This window comes from Gorilla gorilla, chromosome 22 (assembly GCF_029281585.2).
Source record: "Gorilla gorilla gorilla isolate KB3781 chromosome 22, NHGRI_mGorGor1-v2.1_pri, whole genome shotgun sequence".
NCBI classification, from domain to species: Eukaryota; Metazoa; Chordata; class Mammalia; order Primates; family Hominidae; genus Gorilla; species Gorilla gorilla.
This window is the reverse complement of record NC_073246.2, coordinates 45,192,809-45,208,507: the sequence shown is the minus strand read 5'-3', so window position 1 is coordinate 45,208,507 and position 15,699 is coordinate 45,192,809. Positions and strand designations below refer to the sequence as shown.

Sequence of the window (15,699 nt, the reverse complement as noted above, 5' to 3'; positions counted from 1 at the left end):
TGTAGTCTGAACGCTTGGCCCGAGCAGGGGCCAGGTGGCCGGGCTGGAAGATGTGGCTGAGGGACCGGCCCCAGCAGACGGTCAGTGGGTCCTGAGCCTGGGTGGGGCAGGGTCAGGGGCCTCGCTAGTGGGGTGTGCTGGGCCAGGGGCTCCAAGGTCTGGTGCAGAGCCCTGTGGGCCCAGGCCTGAGGACGATGGAGCCCCAGGGTCCTGGCATCTCACGGGCATCGGTCCTTGGATACATCTCACAGGAACTTCGGATCTTCACTGAAAGCCCCTCCTCCCCCAACCACTCCCGTCCCCAGCAAACAGCACCATTTGTCAAGGCTCTTAAACCAAATTGGAGCAAGTCTGGAGCTTGTCCCAGGCTGATGAGCGGCCGGGCCAGGACTTCAACTCTTGACCACGTGGGAGAGTTGACATGAAACCCAGGTTTCCAGCTCTGTCTGGAAAACTTGAAAATGCAGAAACGTTGACTTTTGCATTACTCTTATGCGGCCCCATTTCGTTTTTCCTTTGACTGAAGAGGGTGAGTGAGGAGGAGGGGGCCCAGCACAGAGCAGAGCCGCCTCCCGCACGGCCTCCGTTCCTGTGGTTCACGTTGCTGGTGCGCAGGTGACCTGGGCGGTGGCCTGAGAAGCTGCCAGGTTTCTCAGTAAAGTGAGAACCAAATTCCAGGCCTGGTCCTGACCAAAACATGCGTCATGGCCAGAGACGTGTGCAAGCCCTGGCAGCTCTGCGGCTCCGGGCAGCACCACACCCGGCCGGCGACCAGGACGTGCCATTGGCTCATCCCACGGTGCGGCTCTGGGGCCGCTCTTCCTAGCCGTCAGGGGTCCCTTCTTTTTGGCTTCACCTGGCTCTGAGGGTTTGGTTTCCGCCTTTCAGAGGATGAAATTCAGCAGAGGTATTGCCATCTTCCTACTGATGCTCAGATAGACAAGGTGAAACAGGGAAGCAGGTGCCGAAGCCCCCAGGGGAGGCCCGGACACACTCATTCACCACAGGCTGCCCGCACTGTGGGTGTAAGCCCCACTGCTGTCATTCACCACAGGCTGCCCTCGCTGTGGGGGTAAGCCCCACTGCTGTCATTCACCACAGGCTGCCCTCGCTGTGGGGGTAAGCACCACTGCTGTCCTCTGAGGGGTCCCTGCCAGACTCACCTCCAGCTCTCACCATGCCTCTCTGTCCTGGTTCCCTCCCCAAACCCCGTTCCCCAGAATGCTCTCTCCTCCTCCCCTTGTGCCCTGAATGATCCCCCAACCCCTCCCCACCTCCCGCCCTGGCTGGGCCTGGGTCTCTCTCATCTCCCGAGGTCTGGCCAGGGGGTCAGGGAGATGGGGCCTGGAGCTGCTGGCCCTGGTGTGGTTCCCTGGTGGGCCACACTGACCTTGTTGCCTGGTGGTGGGGACAGGCAGAGGTGCAGGAACAGCTCCCCAAGCCCTGAGACCCAGACCTCCAGCCCAGTGCAATAGATACCCACGTGGCAGGGGGCGGAATGAATACGCAGAAACCTCTTCCCCTACCTCCACACCCAGAAGAATTCCCTTATTTTCTAATTCATAGACGCCAGCTATCTTCATAGTCCCTGAATTATTGAGTGGGTTGTAATGGCCTTTGTGTTTTATTCATTATGTTTCTTACGTGTAGTGAGCCTCACACACCCCATCTCAAGAAGTTGTTTGAGGGACGCTGATGTTTTAATGGTTTGGGGGGTTATTCATACGCTTGGCCCCTCCATTGCCATCGCAAGCAGGGTGGGCCACAGCCTCCTTAGGAGAAGAGGGTTGAATGCACATTCCCTTGTGTGTTCTGCGGCTGTCTGGGGACACCCACTGTGCTCCAGGCACCTCCAGAAGTGTTGGGGATCCCACGGTGAGCAAGCCACATTGCAGGCGTGGCCCATGCAGCACTCACAGGCCAGCCGGGTGACGGCCACGTCAAGCAAAGATGCAAGCTGGCACCCGGTTGTTGTGGGAGTGTTCAGAAGGACACCCCCAACCCCATCTCTATGCAAGCATCCCTGGTGCCAGTGTGCATCCATTCCTGGAGGGCTGGCCTGGGCTTCTGTCACCCACTCAAATCACCCCACAATGGAGTGTTTTCCTGGATCACCAATTCCTGGTTTGGAGGTGTAACCCAAAAAATATCAGAGACAGGTCTCAATCAATTTAGAGGCTTGTTTTGCTACGGTTAAGGGCCATGGCCTGTGACACAGTCTCAAGAGGTCCTGAGAACATGTGTCCAAGGTGGTTGGGGTGCAGCTTTGCTTTCATACATTTTAGGGATACAGAAGTTGCAGGCAAAGATATCAATCAATACATGTAAGGTATACATTGGTGTGGCCCAGAAAGTGAGAGGCTTCCAGGTCATAGGTGGATTCAAAGATTTCCTGATTGGCAATTGGTTGAAAGAGCTGAGCTTTGCCTAAAAAGTTTGAGGTGGGCAGAAAGAGATGCTTGAGTTAAGACAAGGGGTTCGTGGAAGCCAAGGTTTTTGTTATATAGATGAAGCCTCCAGGTAGCAGGCTTCAGAGAGACTAGATGGCGAATGTCTCTTATGGGAACTTAAAATGCGTCAGACTCTCTGTAAAAGACCTATTAAGGGCAGGGAGTTCTCTACAGAATGCAAATTTCCCCCTTAAGAGACAGCTTTGCAGGGCCATTTCAAAATATGTCAGAGAAATATATTTTGGGGTAAAGTACTTTTATTTTTTTCCAGGCCTGCTATCGGTCATGTGATGCTATACTAGAGTCAGGGTGGAATTTGGTGTCTTATTGCTACAAAGAGTCTTTTCTGCCAGTCTTATGATCTGTTTTCATGTTAATGCTGGTCAGCTGTGCCTAAACTCCAGAGAGGGAGGAGAGTATTATGAGGCATGTCCAACCCTACCTCTTCCCATCCTGGCCTGAACTCGTTTATCAGGTTCTTTTGGGATCCCCTTGGCCAAGAGTAGGGGAGCCATTCAGGCAGTTGGGGGGCTTAGAATTCTATTTTTGGCTTACAGGGAATACTGTACTAATCCCAAAGGTGATTTCTGGAAGGATAACTTCTGTGTGCAAATGAATCTGGGGGTTCACAGCGCACATGTGCGTATTACAGGCCTGAGGAGTCCTGCAGGGAAACACACACAACTCTGCTCACCTTCGTGTAACCTGGCATTTCTCAAACTTACTTACCCATAGACTTGTTGTTTAACGTTGCATTAATTGGCACCTACGGGGTAAGTGTGTGTGTAGTTGCACCCAGTACGCCCTTTCTGGAGAAGCAGAAACCCCCCAGGTCACATGGCTGAGGCGTGGCTGCAGCGTGTATGAGGACAGATTGCCGCTGGGGCCCCAGGGGAGGGACCACTGAGTGGGGTTCTCAGATCTGACACACCGTCCCTGCAGATGGCCCCTCAGCGACATGGTGGCCTTCTCATCACTGCTCCGCCAACAGAGGGGAACGGCCTGATGAATCATGCATGATTCATCAATCTTAATTAAAATGCAAACGTATTGCCAACCTTCTCTGATAATTAAAGCCCATTGTGGGAATATGCTTAAAGCTTCTAGGCTGACGTTTCTTTTGCTGAAGCAAAACAGATGACTCTTTTAGCTCTGAAAAGTGGTGTTGAAAGTGATGCTGCCGGGGGGCGTGCGGCGCGGACAGACAGGTGAGATCCACAGAGAGGCTCCCTGCCTCTCAGCTCCTCTCTCTTTCTCACACATGTGCACACACGTGTGCCCTGGGCTCACTCTTCAGCTATACACTGAGCTGTATTTTCCTCAGTGCTACCAGACCCGCGGGCTCCCAATTTGGCAAGGAAGGAAAAACTAATTACGGCTTCATGTCCTGCAAGAAAGAGCCTGCAGCAGCTCTTCAGAAACCTGCCGGTGGGTCAGAAGCACGGCCAGGCCGCCTGCAAACGCCTTGCTGGAAAAATCTCTCTCTGAGCAACTGAGCCGGGTCCTGTGTGCTGGAGGGGACATTGAGAGGCCACAGGGTGGGGGAGTGGGGGGGCAGTGAGGCTGGTGACCACCGGCACAGCACCAGGCTCCCATGCAAGGGGAATCCCGGGGCTTTGGAAAAAGTCAAGTCGCAGTTTCACGCACGATCCCCACGCAGCTGTGCCGAGCAGTGCCAAGGCTGTGCTGAGATCATCGGTGTCTGCCCTGTCAGAGGGGCTCGTGCTCTGAGAGATGGAGCCAAAAGTAAACTTTGCCCACCAAGAAAACCTGGTATCCCAACAGTTGTGGAGCTGCTGTGACACCGACTGCTGGCTGCCCTGTGAGGTCCAGTCCCCGCAGGTTTCATCCAAGACCCCCATTCCAGCTGACACAGACCATTTTAAAATAAAACCCTGTCTTTTCCTGTGTCTTGGCCAGCGGGGCTGCATTCAAGAAAGTACAGCAGCCTTTCCTGACAGCCTCCTCCATGCCCTGACCCTGCAGCCCCTGCCTCTCCCCTGCGCTCCCCCCGCCCTCCCACCCAGGTCTGTGTTTTCTGCCAGGGCGTCCGGTTCTTTCCTTCTGCTCTCAGCTCTCATCTGCCCCTCATCTTGCCTCACAGGGCTCCAGCTCTGGGCTGACAGTGACGGGAACAGGGACGTGTGTCGATGACTCATCCCGTCCCTCGCATGCGTGTGTGTCTAGCCCTTGTCTCGCTGTGCTGCCTCCATCCACATCAAGTGGCACTAATGGAAACGGGTCACCACTGTCCTTGGGATGAGCCTAGTGTCATGGCTGAGTGGTTCTGTCACCAAGTCTTTTCATGGTTTGCCATAGAGGTGAGTCTTTCCAGAATCATTTTTTTTATGGAGTTGATTGAAATGGGTCAGATTAGCCATGCTCCTGAAATTCTGCCATCAGCCCACACACATGCACACACACACACACATGCATGCACACACATGCACACACATGCAGACACATCACACACATGCACACACATGCACACATGCATGCACAGACACATCACACACATGCAGACACATCACACACATGCACACATAACACAATGCACACACATGCGCACGTGCACACATATCACATACATGCACACACATTCACACACATGCAGACACATCACACACATGCATGCACGCACGTGCACACACGCATGCACAGACACATCACACACATGCACTCACGGACACACACACATGCATGCACACACACACACATGCATACACACACATGGTCACACCACTGACCATACTGGTCTGATTAACTTTTTATTTTGAAACAATTACATATTCACAGGAGGTTGCAAAAAAGAAATCCAGAGATTCCATGTACCTTTCACTCAGTTTCCCCCTGGGAACATCTTGTGTATCTGCAGCTCGGGACCAAGACCACGCTGTTTCCAAAATGCCCTGGTGACTGCTGGGCTCACGTGGTGGAGGGGTACCCCGGCCTGCTCATGTGGCTTGCACGTTGTGTGTGTCTCTGAAGCTGGGGTTCCCTGAGCCATGGGGATGCCCCCACTCTGGGTCTGTAACTGTGGGATACTCTCAACAGTTCCTTCTTCATCGGGCTCAAATGCAATCCTTGCATCCCAGTGTCTCATCTCTGCCCCTCTTGTCCCCGTTGTCACTGCCAGCATGCACCTCCTTATGAGGCCTGGGCAGGACCCCATCTCTCTGATGAAGGCTGCCACCATCTCTATTGCTGCCTTCGTAAATGTGCTCCTCATTCTGGGCACACTGGAAGTGCTCAAGCACCAGTGATGCTGAGCACTTCTGAGCGGCCACTGAGGTGCTTCTGGCCAACCTCCCCCCAGTCATCCCCCATGCACTCCTCTCCTCGGCTCTCCTCCCAGTCATCCCCTAGACACTCCTCTCCCTGTTCCTCCCCCACGTCATCCTCCAGCACTCCTCTCCCCAGCACTCCTCCCAGTCATCCCCCAGGTACTCCTCTCTGTGTCCCTGGGGGATTGCTGGGGGGTTACCCAGTTTGGGGTGGGATGCAGGGTGGTGGTGTGAGGGGTAGGAAAGGCTGGGGATGAGAGTGAGTTCCCTGCAGGGGGGTGACAGGAGCCCCACCTGGGGCCAGGTCCCTGTAGCCTTGCAGCTCCAGGGGCAGCTGGCAGGGGCCACCTTGAGAGGAGGAGGCCCTGATCCTGTTCCCTTCCTCAGCCTGGAAGGCCTTGGCCCTCCTGCTCCAGTTCCGGGTGGAGACACCCCTTCCTGTGGCTCCCCTGTGCTCTGAGGCCCCGGCCTCCAGGGGCTGGCTCAGCACTCAGACACAGCCCTGGAGGGCAGCAAGGAACCCCCTCAGGCTGTTTTGCACGGGGTTTGTGACAGGGGACAGTGACCGAGGGAGCTGGGGAGAGCCGTGCCCAGCTGTGCTTCCGGCCCTGAGATCGGTGCCAGTTCCCCACAGCTGCTGCAACAGACGGCCACAAATGGGGTCATTTACAACAGCAGAAACGTGTCCCGGCTCCGGCTGGAGGCCAGACGCCTGCAATCAAGGTGCGGCGTGTCGAGCCGTGCTCCCTGCAGGGAGGAATCTGTTCCTTGCCTCTTCTGGCTTCTCTGTTGCCAGCAGCCCTTGGCATCTCTGGCTCGCAGAGGCATCGCTCTAGCCTCTGCCTCCACCTTCTCAGGCCTTCCTTCCTGGGCCTTCACGCAGCTTCCCTCTGCGCATCTCTGCGTCTTTCCTCCGCTTACCAGGCACCAGTCGCACCGAATCAGGGCCCACCTCTCTCCAGGGTGACCTCATCCTAACTGACATCTTAATAAACCTGCAGTGACTCCACTTCCAGAGAAGGTTGCATTCATGGTTGTGGGGTGCAGGCTTCGACAGATCATTTTGGGGACACAATTCAACCCGCTCCATTTGCCCTTTGTGTCCTCTGATGGGCTGAGAAACGTGCCCAGCTGGCGCCAGGCCCAGGGCCCTGAATCCCCAGGAGTCAGAACCCCTGGCCGCACCCTGGTTCTGCCTGTTGGGGGATCGTCCCTTCAGTGATCTGGGGATCTGTGCCTGGTCTCCGCATGGGGTGCCTCCCGGCTCTCACAGTCATGGAATGTCAGCACCAGCACCTTCACTCCCCTGCTGTGCCCATTTCCCAGCGAGGACACTCAAGGCGCGCAGGTGGAGACAAGGCTTCGGGCCCTCGGCAGGATGGTGGCAGTGCTTCGAGGGGCTGCAGAGGCACAAGTCCAGCCTCCATGTCGTGCTCAGAGGGCAGAAAGCCAGGGTCACCCCAGGCCCTACCCACCCGACCTGACGCGTGCCCACCACTGGCGAGCCGACCACAGAAATGTGGCTTCTAGATGTAGTTTGGAAAAGTGTTTTTGAGAACAAATCATGCAATCACTGATATTTGTGAAGATTTAAAAATTAGAATAAATATGTGCTATTTTATTAATGAACATAAATTTGAATATTTAGGGAAAGATGCATTTTCAAGGACTTTTTGGGCATATGCTTTTTAAAAATAGACTTTTTTTAGAGCAGTTTAGGTTCGCAGCCAAATTGAGCGGAAGGTACAGAGATTTCCCATACACTCCCTGCCCCCACACACGCACAGCCTCCCCCACTATCCACGCCCCCACTATCCACGCCCCCACTATCCACGCCCCCACTATCCACGCCCCCACCACAGCGGTGCAGACTTTACAACAGATGATCCCACATTGACATAAGGCTTCGGAGTCAGTGTTGGGCATTCTAGGGGTTTGGAGAGACGTGTGATGACCTGGACCCTCCGTGAGGGCATCACGCAGAGCGGCACTGCCCTGAAACCCTCTGCCTGTTCCTCCTCCCCCAGCCCTTGGCAAGCACTGATCCTTCCTCTGTCTCCACAGTTTAGGCGGACGTTTTTTAATGAAGCAGTTGATCTGAAAGCAGATGAAAAAAGCCAGGAATAGAAAAAACAAAAAACAAAGGCAAGGGTCTGTGGGATGGCCCCTGGGGGAGTGGGGCGGGATCTGTAAAGACATCACCTCCGCGTGATCTCTCCATGCTGTGCAACCCTGGGCCACCCCTCCTGACCCCAAGAGTGCCAGGGTTGGTGTCTGTCTGTGGCCCCACAAGCCCCAGGGCAGAATCTTACTCAGGGGAAACGTGCCTGGTCTTCCTTGAGCTTCCCAGTGCTGGAGCCCAGCTGGCCTCAGTGCTGGCACCGATGGGTGCTGACGAGCTGTGGCCATGAAGGCCCGGAATGGCCGTGGTCTCAGCATTCCTCTCTCTGCATCAGTTACCTCTTGGCCAATTGCCTAGGAGTCCCCCCACCCCCACAGTGCAGTAGCCTGCTCACCCCAAGGTCAGGTCAGACCCGGGGCCAGCCTGACCCTCAGCGTCTTCCTCTGGATGCGTTACCCTCCACCCCCTTCCACTCTTCCTCCTCCTTCTCCAGGGACCTCACACTTGGGCACTGCTTGGTCTTCAGGTCCGGAGGTTGGGCTGGCGGAGGAGCCAGGCCCGGGAAGTCCTAGGTGCTTGGGAATTATTCGGGAGCAGGAAAGGCCTTTGTGGGGTTCCTGCAGCCCCACTCCGGTGACTTTTCAGGGGGCTTCCTCAGACTGTGAGAGCTGAGGGCGGTGTTGGTACCAGCCTGAACGCAGCCACCTGATGTCCTTGAAAGCCCACTTGCTGTACCAGGGGTGACTCTGTCACTGAGATGCTGATTAGAGGACACAGGCGTTTCCTCTCGATCAGGTGGGGCCCAGCTGGGCTCTCCCGGCCAGCAGCCAGGAGCAGGAGACTTTGCTGCCTGTCGGGACTTCTGGGCGCCAAAGCCGCAGGCTGATGCCGCCTGGTGGGCAGTGAACCCTGGGCTCATGAGGCCCCAGCACCGCCACCCTTGGCCTGAGGCTCTGCAGTGTGGCCCTGCCTCTCCAGGCTTCGTCAGCACCGGGTACCTTCTCGAGCCACACTGATAGGAAACTCACCGCAGGACTCACGCGTTGGCCCTGAGAACAATAGCTTGTGCCGCCGTAAAAGGTTGTAATGGACAAAAAAATAAGAAGAGTGTGTGACAAAGGCCGCAGGAGGCCCTTAAAGTCCAAGGTAAGTAGGAAATGAGACACCAGGCCCTTTACGGAAACAGGAGTGGCCAGGGAGCCCGCAGCTCTCTCTGCCTGCCCGGCTTCATTCTGTCCTGGGCTTATCCCAGCAGTGGCCCGATGCCCGGAGCTCCAGGCATGTCTGTCCCAGCAAAGGGTGCTACCCACTTCCAAGGTTCTGGAAAGGTCCCGAGGCCCCACCACAGTCTGAACCGGGCCAGAGGATCAGGGCCCCTGAGGAATGCTGTCTCTGTGCCTCTGAGCATCAGGGACCAGAGCCCTAGAGCCCACCAGCACTGGGGGGCGTGGGAGCTGCCAAAAGAAGGTTGGGGTGCTGTGCCCATACAAGGGGGAATGGAAGCTTGGAGAACTGAGGTCAGCTGTCCTCCAGGGCAGTATAACCCCCCAGGGCCGGTGTGGGGCTCAAACACAACCATGGAGCTATCCACTCCTAAACGGGGCCTGACAATCACAGGATGGCAGGTGCATGTGTGCTTCGTCTCTTTCTGCTGTAAAAATGCCCCTTTGAGTCAGTTTCTAGCTGGTTACACTGTAGTATCAGACACAGGATCTCATGTCCCACCTTCCCCAGGCTTTCCTGCTCGAGCGGCATGTCGGCTGTGCCTCTTCCTTCTGGAACCAGGGTGGAGGTGCAGCCCCTGCCTGTGGGGCATGGTCCTCATGGCCGCTGGAGCAAGCCTGGTGGAGCCCAGCCATGGCTCCGAGGCTTCCACTGGGGCAGGGCTATGTCATGTGCCCCATTTCATCTGCCAAAGCCTCCACGTGGTCCCCGCTGACCATCAGCAGGGCTGGAAAGTCCATCCTCTTACTGGGGGGAGACCAAGAGCCCCGGCCACCACAGCCGGATTGTGCAACCCCATTTTCCCCTAAGAGCAATCAGCCTGTTGAAACTAGAGATGGAATTAGCACCTTAGAGCTAAGGGCAACACAGAAGTGGGGAAGGGTGAACCTTGAGGGTGTGTCCTCAGCGGTGGGTTTGTCTCTCCCAGGCAGGGCGCTCTGCCTGCAGCTCAGCCCGGCTGCACGGGTGCTGGGCCTGTCCCTTCCCAGCAGCTCAGGCTGGAGGACGAAGCCCAGGTGGACGCTCCACACCATGGCCTCCAGGGAGTGTTCCCGACCTGGAGGAGACAGGTGGGCTCCCCCTTAACCAGGATGCAGATGACCCCCTTGTGCCACCTGCACGATGCGCCCTCGGGGGCAGGGCCACTCCTCATCTGCCTTCCTCTCCTGCAGGTCGCTGGGGTGGCCCTGGTGGAGCCTGACCTGGAGGGAGCTAGGCTCCCTGTGCCTCTCTCTGCCCCAGCTGCAGGAGGAGCGCCTGGTGGCCTGCGTGCTGTGCCCTTGAGGATCATCTGTAACCAGCACCAGCCCCACCCTGCCCTCCGGACAGGACACGCGGGCCAGGTTGGCGAGTCTGGAGGGGCTTTCTCAGGCATAGCCACTGTGATAGCCGAGGTCCCCCACAGCCTGCAGCAGGGGACCTTTTCCCTGAGGCCATGGGTACTCGCTGCAGTCCAGCTGGCGGGCCTGAGATCCTGACCCCATGTGCACATGGTCGGCACTATTGCATCCACTGGAAATTTCAAAGTAAAATCAGGACACGTGGGGGCAGGGAAGTGGGCTTGAGTGCTTCGCAGGGAGACCCCGCACCACCTCCCATTTGCTACGCTGGTTTCTTGAATGAGCGGCCCTCATTCATCAGACACCAATCTGCCCACAAACTTCTGACCAGGATCTGAGAATTCAGAGAAACCAGCCCAAAAACCACAGGCCAAGATGCCTGGAACCCAGAGAGTGATTCCAGGAAATCATGGCAGGTGCACGCTGAGGTCACTTAGGCTGACCACAGCGAAGGTCAACGGCGGCCATCATAAATCAGTTTGCCCAGAACAGGCCCAGTGATGCCTGTGGTCCCAGTGTGTGTATTAACAACCTTCTCCTTTCTTCTCAAGGGGCTCAGATGGGTCGGTAGATTATACGGTCACCCTTGTCATGTCGGATTATGAACAAAATTTCAAGAGCTGCCTCCCTTCAAGAAACCCACTGTGCAAAAACCCATCTTCCTAGTCAAGCAAATTAGGAAGAGATTATTCATTTTCCAAAAGACTTTTCTTTTGGCCAGGAAAGAACACCCTTGGTTTGCCAGAAAATCCTGCCAGCCGCCTCCCTGAGTGCATGGACTGCTAGATTCCGTTTTGTAAAATCGAGACAGCAGCTCAGGCGCACATGCAGTGCGTGGAGTGCAGAAGGCCTGGGTACTCCGGAAGCTTCCAGAGACAGCGTGGGGCGGCTGACGTGCGGGGAGACACAGACGTGGAGGACGCCACGGCCGCCTCGCCCCCGGGGCTCCTGGAGCGCGGCCGGCTGAGGAGCCGAGCAGATGGTGCAGCTGAGCGTTTCCTGCCTGGGCGGGAGGAGGTGGGGTTGCCGCCGGCAGGGCCTGTGACTGTGAGTGCGGCTCGCTGAGCAGCTGATGTGGGGGGTGGGGGGGGCGTGGATTACGCCATGTGTGACGGCAGAGGGGGGACAACGTGTCGAGAGACATGGCCTTGGATGTAAGGAAGGGTCGTGAGAAAATACGCAGGAAGAGATACCCCGTGGACATGTTTCCCTTGGAAAGTGGATGGAACCCTCTGAGCCATGATTCTGCCTGAATTAAGCAGTGGCGGGCACTGGCCTGGCAGGCGGCTTCTACTGCCTTGGATTTGCACCTCTAAGGGGTCACAGGGGCCACCCCCGAAGCAAGACAAAGTGTGATCATGAGCAGGCCCTTGGGGGGCCAGAAGAAGGAACGGCTCCAGTCATGAAGGCTGAACGCCAGCTCTCTCCCCATCGTTCTCCCGGACCAGGAGAGGGCTGCTTGGCAGGGCTAGGTTTAAAAACTTTCCATGCAACTTACAAAGGCATCCACAGTGACTTCTGCTGCTGTGGTACATTCTGCCCTCCCCTCCTCCCCGCCCCATCCTATTCTCGGCTACAAGTTATTTATATGTACGGTGTCATCTGAACGTGCATGGGCCTATCCCAGGACATCACACACAAAGAGGCTGTGGTGAACCCAAGCCGCCGGGCCTGCCTGTGGCTCAGTGTCTGTTTCAGAAGTCCCGGCCCCAGGCAGCTCTCCTGAACAGAGCCACTGGAACTCAGGAGGGTCAGGACCACAGCCGAAACAACTGTGACCGAAAACACCCTACAGGGCTTGAGAACTAAAAAATAAGGAGGGATCTGGGCAGCCGAGCTGCCTCCTAAAGAAGCCACGTCATAGAGAAAACTGCTTGCTCTATCTATGAGATGGAGGCGGCCGGGGTGTCCTGCCAGCAGACACGGGTCTGTCCATCACCGGCCACCGTGCTGCCTCTGTCCTTCACTCCCATTTAAGGGAAAACGATATCTCTTCATCTTTCTGCCCTGGACATTGGAAATCAGCGGTGAGAACAGTGCTCTTGCTACAAAATGCTCAGGTTCTAGAATGCTCCCATCTTTCCTTCCATTCCACATGGAGTTTATCCAAAGCACAAAGGCCAGTCATGGCACTGACATCCGTGGTGCCCGCTCACCGGGGAGTGGGAAACAGAAGCCTGTCCTCAGAGGACTGTGACTGTGAGCCTGCAGCTGCTTGTGGGTGGGGCCAGCCCGAAGCTCCTCCTGGAGGCCTCGGGCTTCTTGCTGCTGCATTTCTGTGACATGTGGAGGGAGGATCGTTTTGACACCTGCCTGGGAAGTTTCAAAGGAGATGGCCTCTGGGCAGGGGTTTTAAACTGAAGGGCACCACACAGATCCAGATGTGAACTGTGGCTGTTGTTTGCAGTTGAAGCAGAGATGCAGAGGATGGAACAGGAGTGCTGGCCATGCTGCTCTATGGCCTTGGTCCAGCCAAGACCCCCAGTCAATGGGGCTACGGGACCCCCACTACACAGGGACCTGGGAACCACCTTTGCCGCGGTTGACCGCTGGGCCCGCCATGCACCGCCCACACCTGGCTGTGCCTGGAGACTGAGAGCAGGGGGTGACGGTGGGCCTGGTGTGTGGAGTCCCGCAGCGGGAAGGGTGGGAGGGGAGGTGGGAGAGCGCAGTCACCCAGGGGTCCCCATGTGGGCTTGTACAGGCCTGGCTCAATCTGCACGGCGACTGGGCAGGCAGAGCGAGCCCCCACTTTATGGGTGAGAAAACCGAGGCACGGAGAGGTGAATGCACGTGGAATCAATGCCGCTAAGACAGAAGTGAGGTGGAAAAGCCTGTCCTCGCGAGGGGCGGCCCTGTCTCCAGCTCCCAGGTACCTCCCGCTCATCTGCCCGAGGCTCCTGGGGATGTGGCTCTTGGGTTTCAGGAGAGCCCTGCTCCTCCTGTGGGAACCACGGACACATGTGTGCCCGCGTGCCCTGAGCTCACACACACCATGGTGCATGGGCAGGGAAGCGGCACTCCCGGCTACCTGGTGAGCATCTTTGCTTTCCTTCTGCTCTAAGTAGGCGCCCAAGGAATACACGCGTTCACTCAGAGCCTGATTCACGTGACTGGGATAACACCGCGGGGAAAGGTTCTCACACAGTGGCTGCCATGAGGATCCATTACAAGAGCCCAGGGTGGTCTCTGCTCAGCATGGGGTTGAGGTGAATGGACCCCCAGCAGCAGCCAGTGACAGGGAGGGTTGGGGTGTGGGTTTAGCCGGGCAGGTGACTCTCTTTTCGGGAGCCGGGGGCTCGGGACGTGTGGACAGCACATGGTGAAGGCAGAGGCTGCGTGCTGTGTGCCTCGGAGCCGGTGCCTGTTCCAGGTTAGGAACCAGAAAATTCCCTGCAGGGGCTTCTGCCCGCTCCCTCTTTGAAGTCCTGTTTTCATTTCCCCTGTGACACCAGCCTCTCCAAGCTCTACGGAAGGCTGGCTCTCCTCGCACGGCCTCCCCCGCCACTCTGGGTGCTGGCTCAGGTTTTCTGCAGCCCCCAGGTTCTGCTCTCTGGTCTGCACCCAGCGTGATGGCCACCACCCACTCAGGACTCCACGGTGTCAAAAAAGTGCCAAGACCTGTTTCCTGCTTTAAAATACCATGCTGTTGGGAGTTTCTCTGAATCTTCTGTGATTCTGAAGGCTGCCTGATTTTTAAAAAATGTAAAAAATAAAATTAAAAACCATGCTGCAATGTAAAAGCCAGGATAAGCCTCTTGCAGCTGAATTCAGGTCTTGAAAGCTAGCAAGTTTTGAGTTTCAGTACTTGCCCCCCAAAACGGTTGCTTATCGTGTGTGTGTGTGTGTGTGTGTGTGGTGTGTGTTTACACAGTGAACAACCTGATAACCTTTGGCTGAAATGGGCTTTGTGTGGGCATTGGGCCAGGGGGCTGCTGGGCTCCAATGTCTCCCAGCCCTGACTCCTGGGTGTTGGCCTGCCTCAAGTTTGCATATTCATTGACTGAAATCTATTTTATTTCCTCAGGAAAAGTCTCTCCCTTTTGCAAACGCCAGCCACAGAGGTTTATTTTTCTCCCTGAGAGAAGGAAGAGTGAAGGCTGAGACTGAGACAGAAGGACAGAAGGAGACTTAGAAGCCAGTGAGCGCGGAGCCACGAGACGCGCTCGGAGGACACGGGGCCTCGGGGAAACCGGGCACGGGCAGGGGTTGGTCTTGGCTTCGCCGCAACATTGCCGCGAGCTCGGGTGCCGTCTCCACTCGCAGGCTGGCCTGTCCTCTGCAGCCACGAGCTCGGGTGCCATCTCCACTCGCAGGCTGGCCTGTCCTCTGCAGCCACGAGCTCGGGTGCCGTCTCCACTCGCAGGCCAGCCTGTTCTCTGCAGCCTGCGGTCCCTGTGGTGCCAATATCCAGATGCTGAGATAATTCTGCCAGGGTGTTGGCTGATCGGTGATTGGTGGTTGGCTGTTCCGTGAGTTCTGCGTTGATCTTGCTGGCTGAGCGTCCAGTGCGGAGGGGCAGGTGCTGTTAGGGTCTCCACTCCCATCCCTCTCCCCAGGACTCATCACCCACTGCAACCGTAAGCTGCTAGGGGCTCACAGCCGTGAGTCTTTGGGACGGGTGGTCCCACCTGGCATGCAGCTCAGGCTCCTAGCCCCAGGACCCTGCCGCTGCTCCCCTCCTGCCCACATCTTGGCTTAGCCATCTTCCCTGGCTGCCAGCCCCTTCCCCTGGTCTTAGTTGGCTTGGGCCACTAAACTGAAATAGCACACCCTGAGGCCTTCAACAGCAGACCTGATTTCTCACCATCTGGAGGCTGGAGGTCCAGGATCCAGGCCCCCAAGGCTGCTTTCTCCCCCACTCCCCCACCCACCTTCCAGGACACGCAGACTCCACCCTCTTGCTGCCCTGTCTCAGGGCTGTCCCTCTGGGCAAGCAGGCCCCTGGCATCCCCCTGTGTCCTCTCCTCCTGTTCTTATAAGGACACCAGTCATACTGGATCTGGGCCCACCCTAGTGACCTCATTTACCTTAATCACCTCTGAAAGACCTTGTCTCAACAACAGCCACATTCTGGGGCACTGAGGGTTAGGGCTTTAACATGGGAATTTGAGGGATGCAATTCACCCCATAAAACCCAGACCATTCCCCCAATAAATCACTTTCACAAGAGCTCTTCTCTCAGGCTTTGCTTCTGGGGGATCCCCCTTGAGATGGATCCATCTAGCTTCCTGCTTCTCAAAGAACAGAGGGGAGAGCCCTGGTGTGAAGGGAACGGG

The 15,699-nt window shown here is 56.7% G+C and overlaps 1 long non-coding RNA gene across 1 annotated transcript; it reads left to right on the top strand.

Annotated features, from left to right (window-relative positions):
* Positions 1–3,581: 3,581 nt before the first annotated feature.
* LOC129529241 (uncharacterized) lies at positions 3,582–6,723 on the top strand. The gene is made up of 3 exons (XR_008674707.1): positions 3,582–3,658; positions 4,555–4,771; positions 5,326–6,723. It is a non-coding gene; the product is annotated as an uncharacterized lncRNA (long non-coding RNA).
* Positions 6,724–15,699: the final 8,976 nt, after the last annotated feature.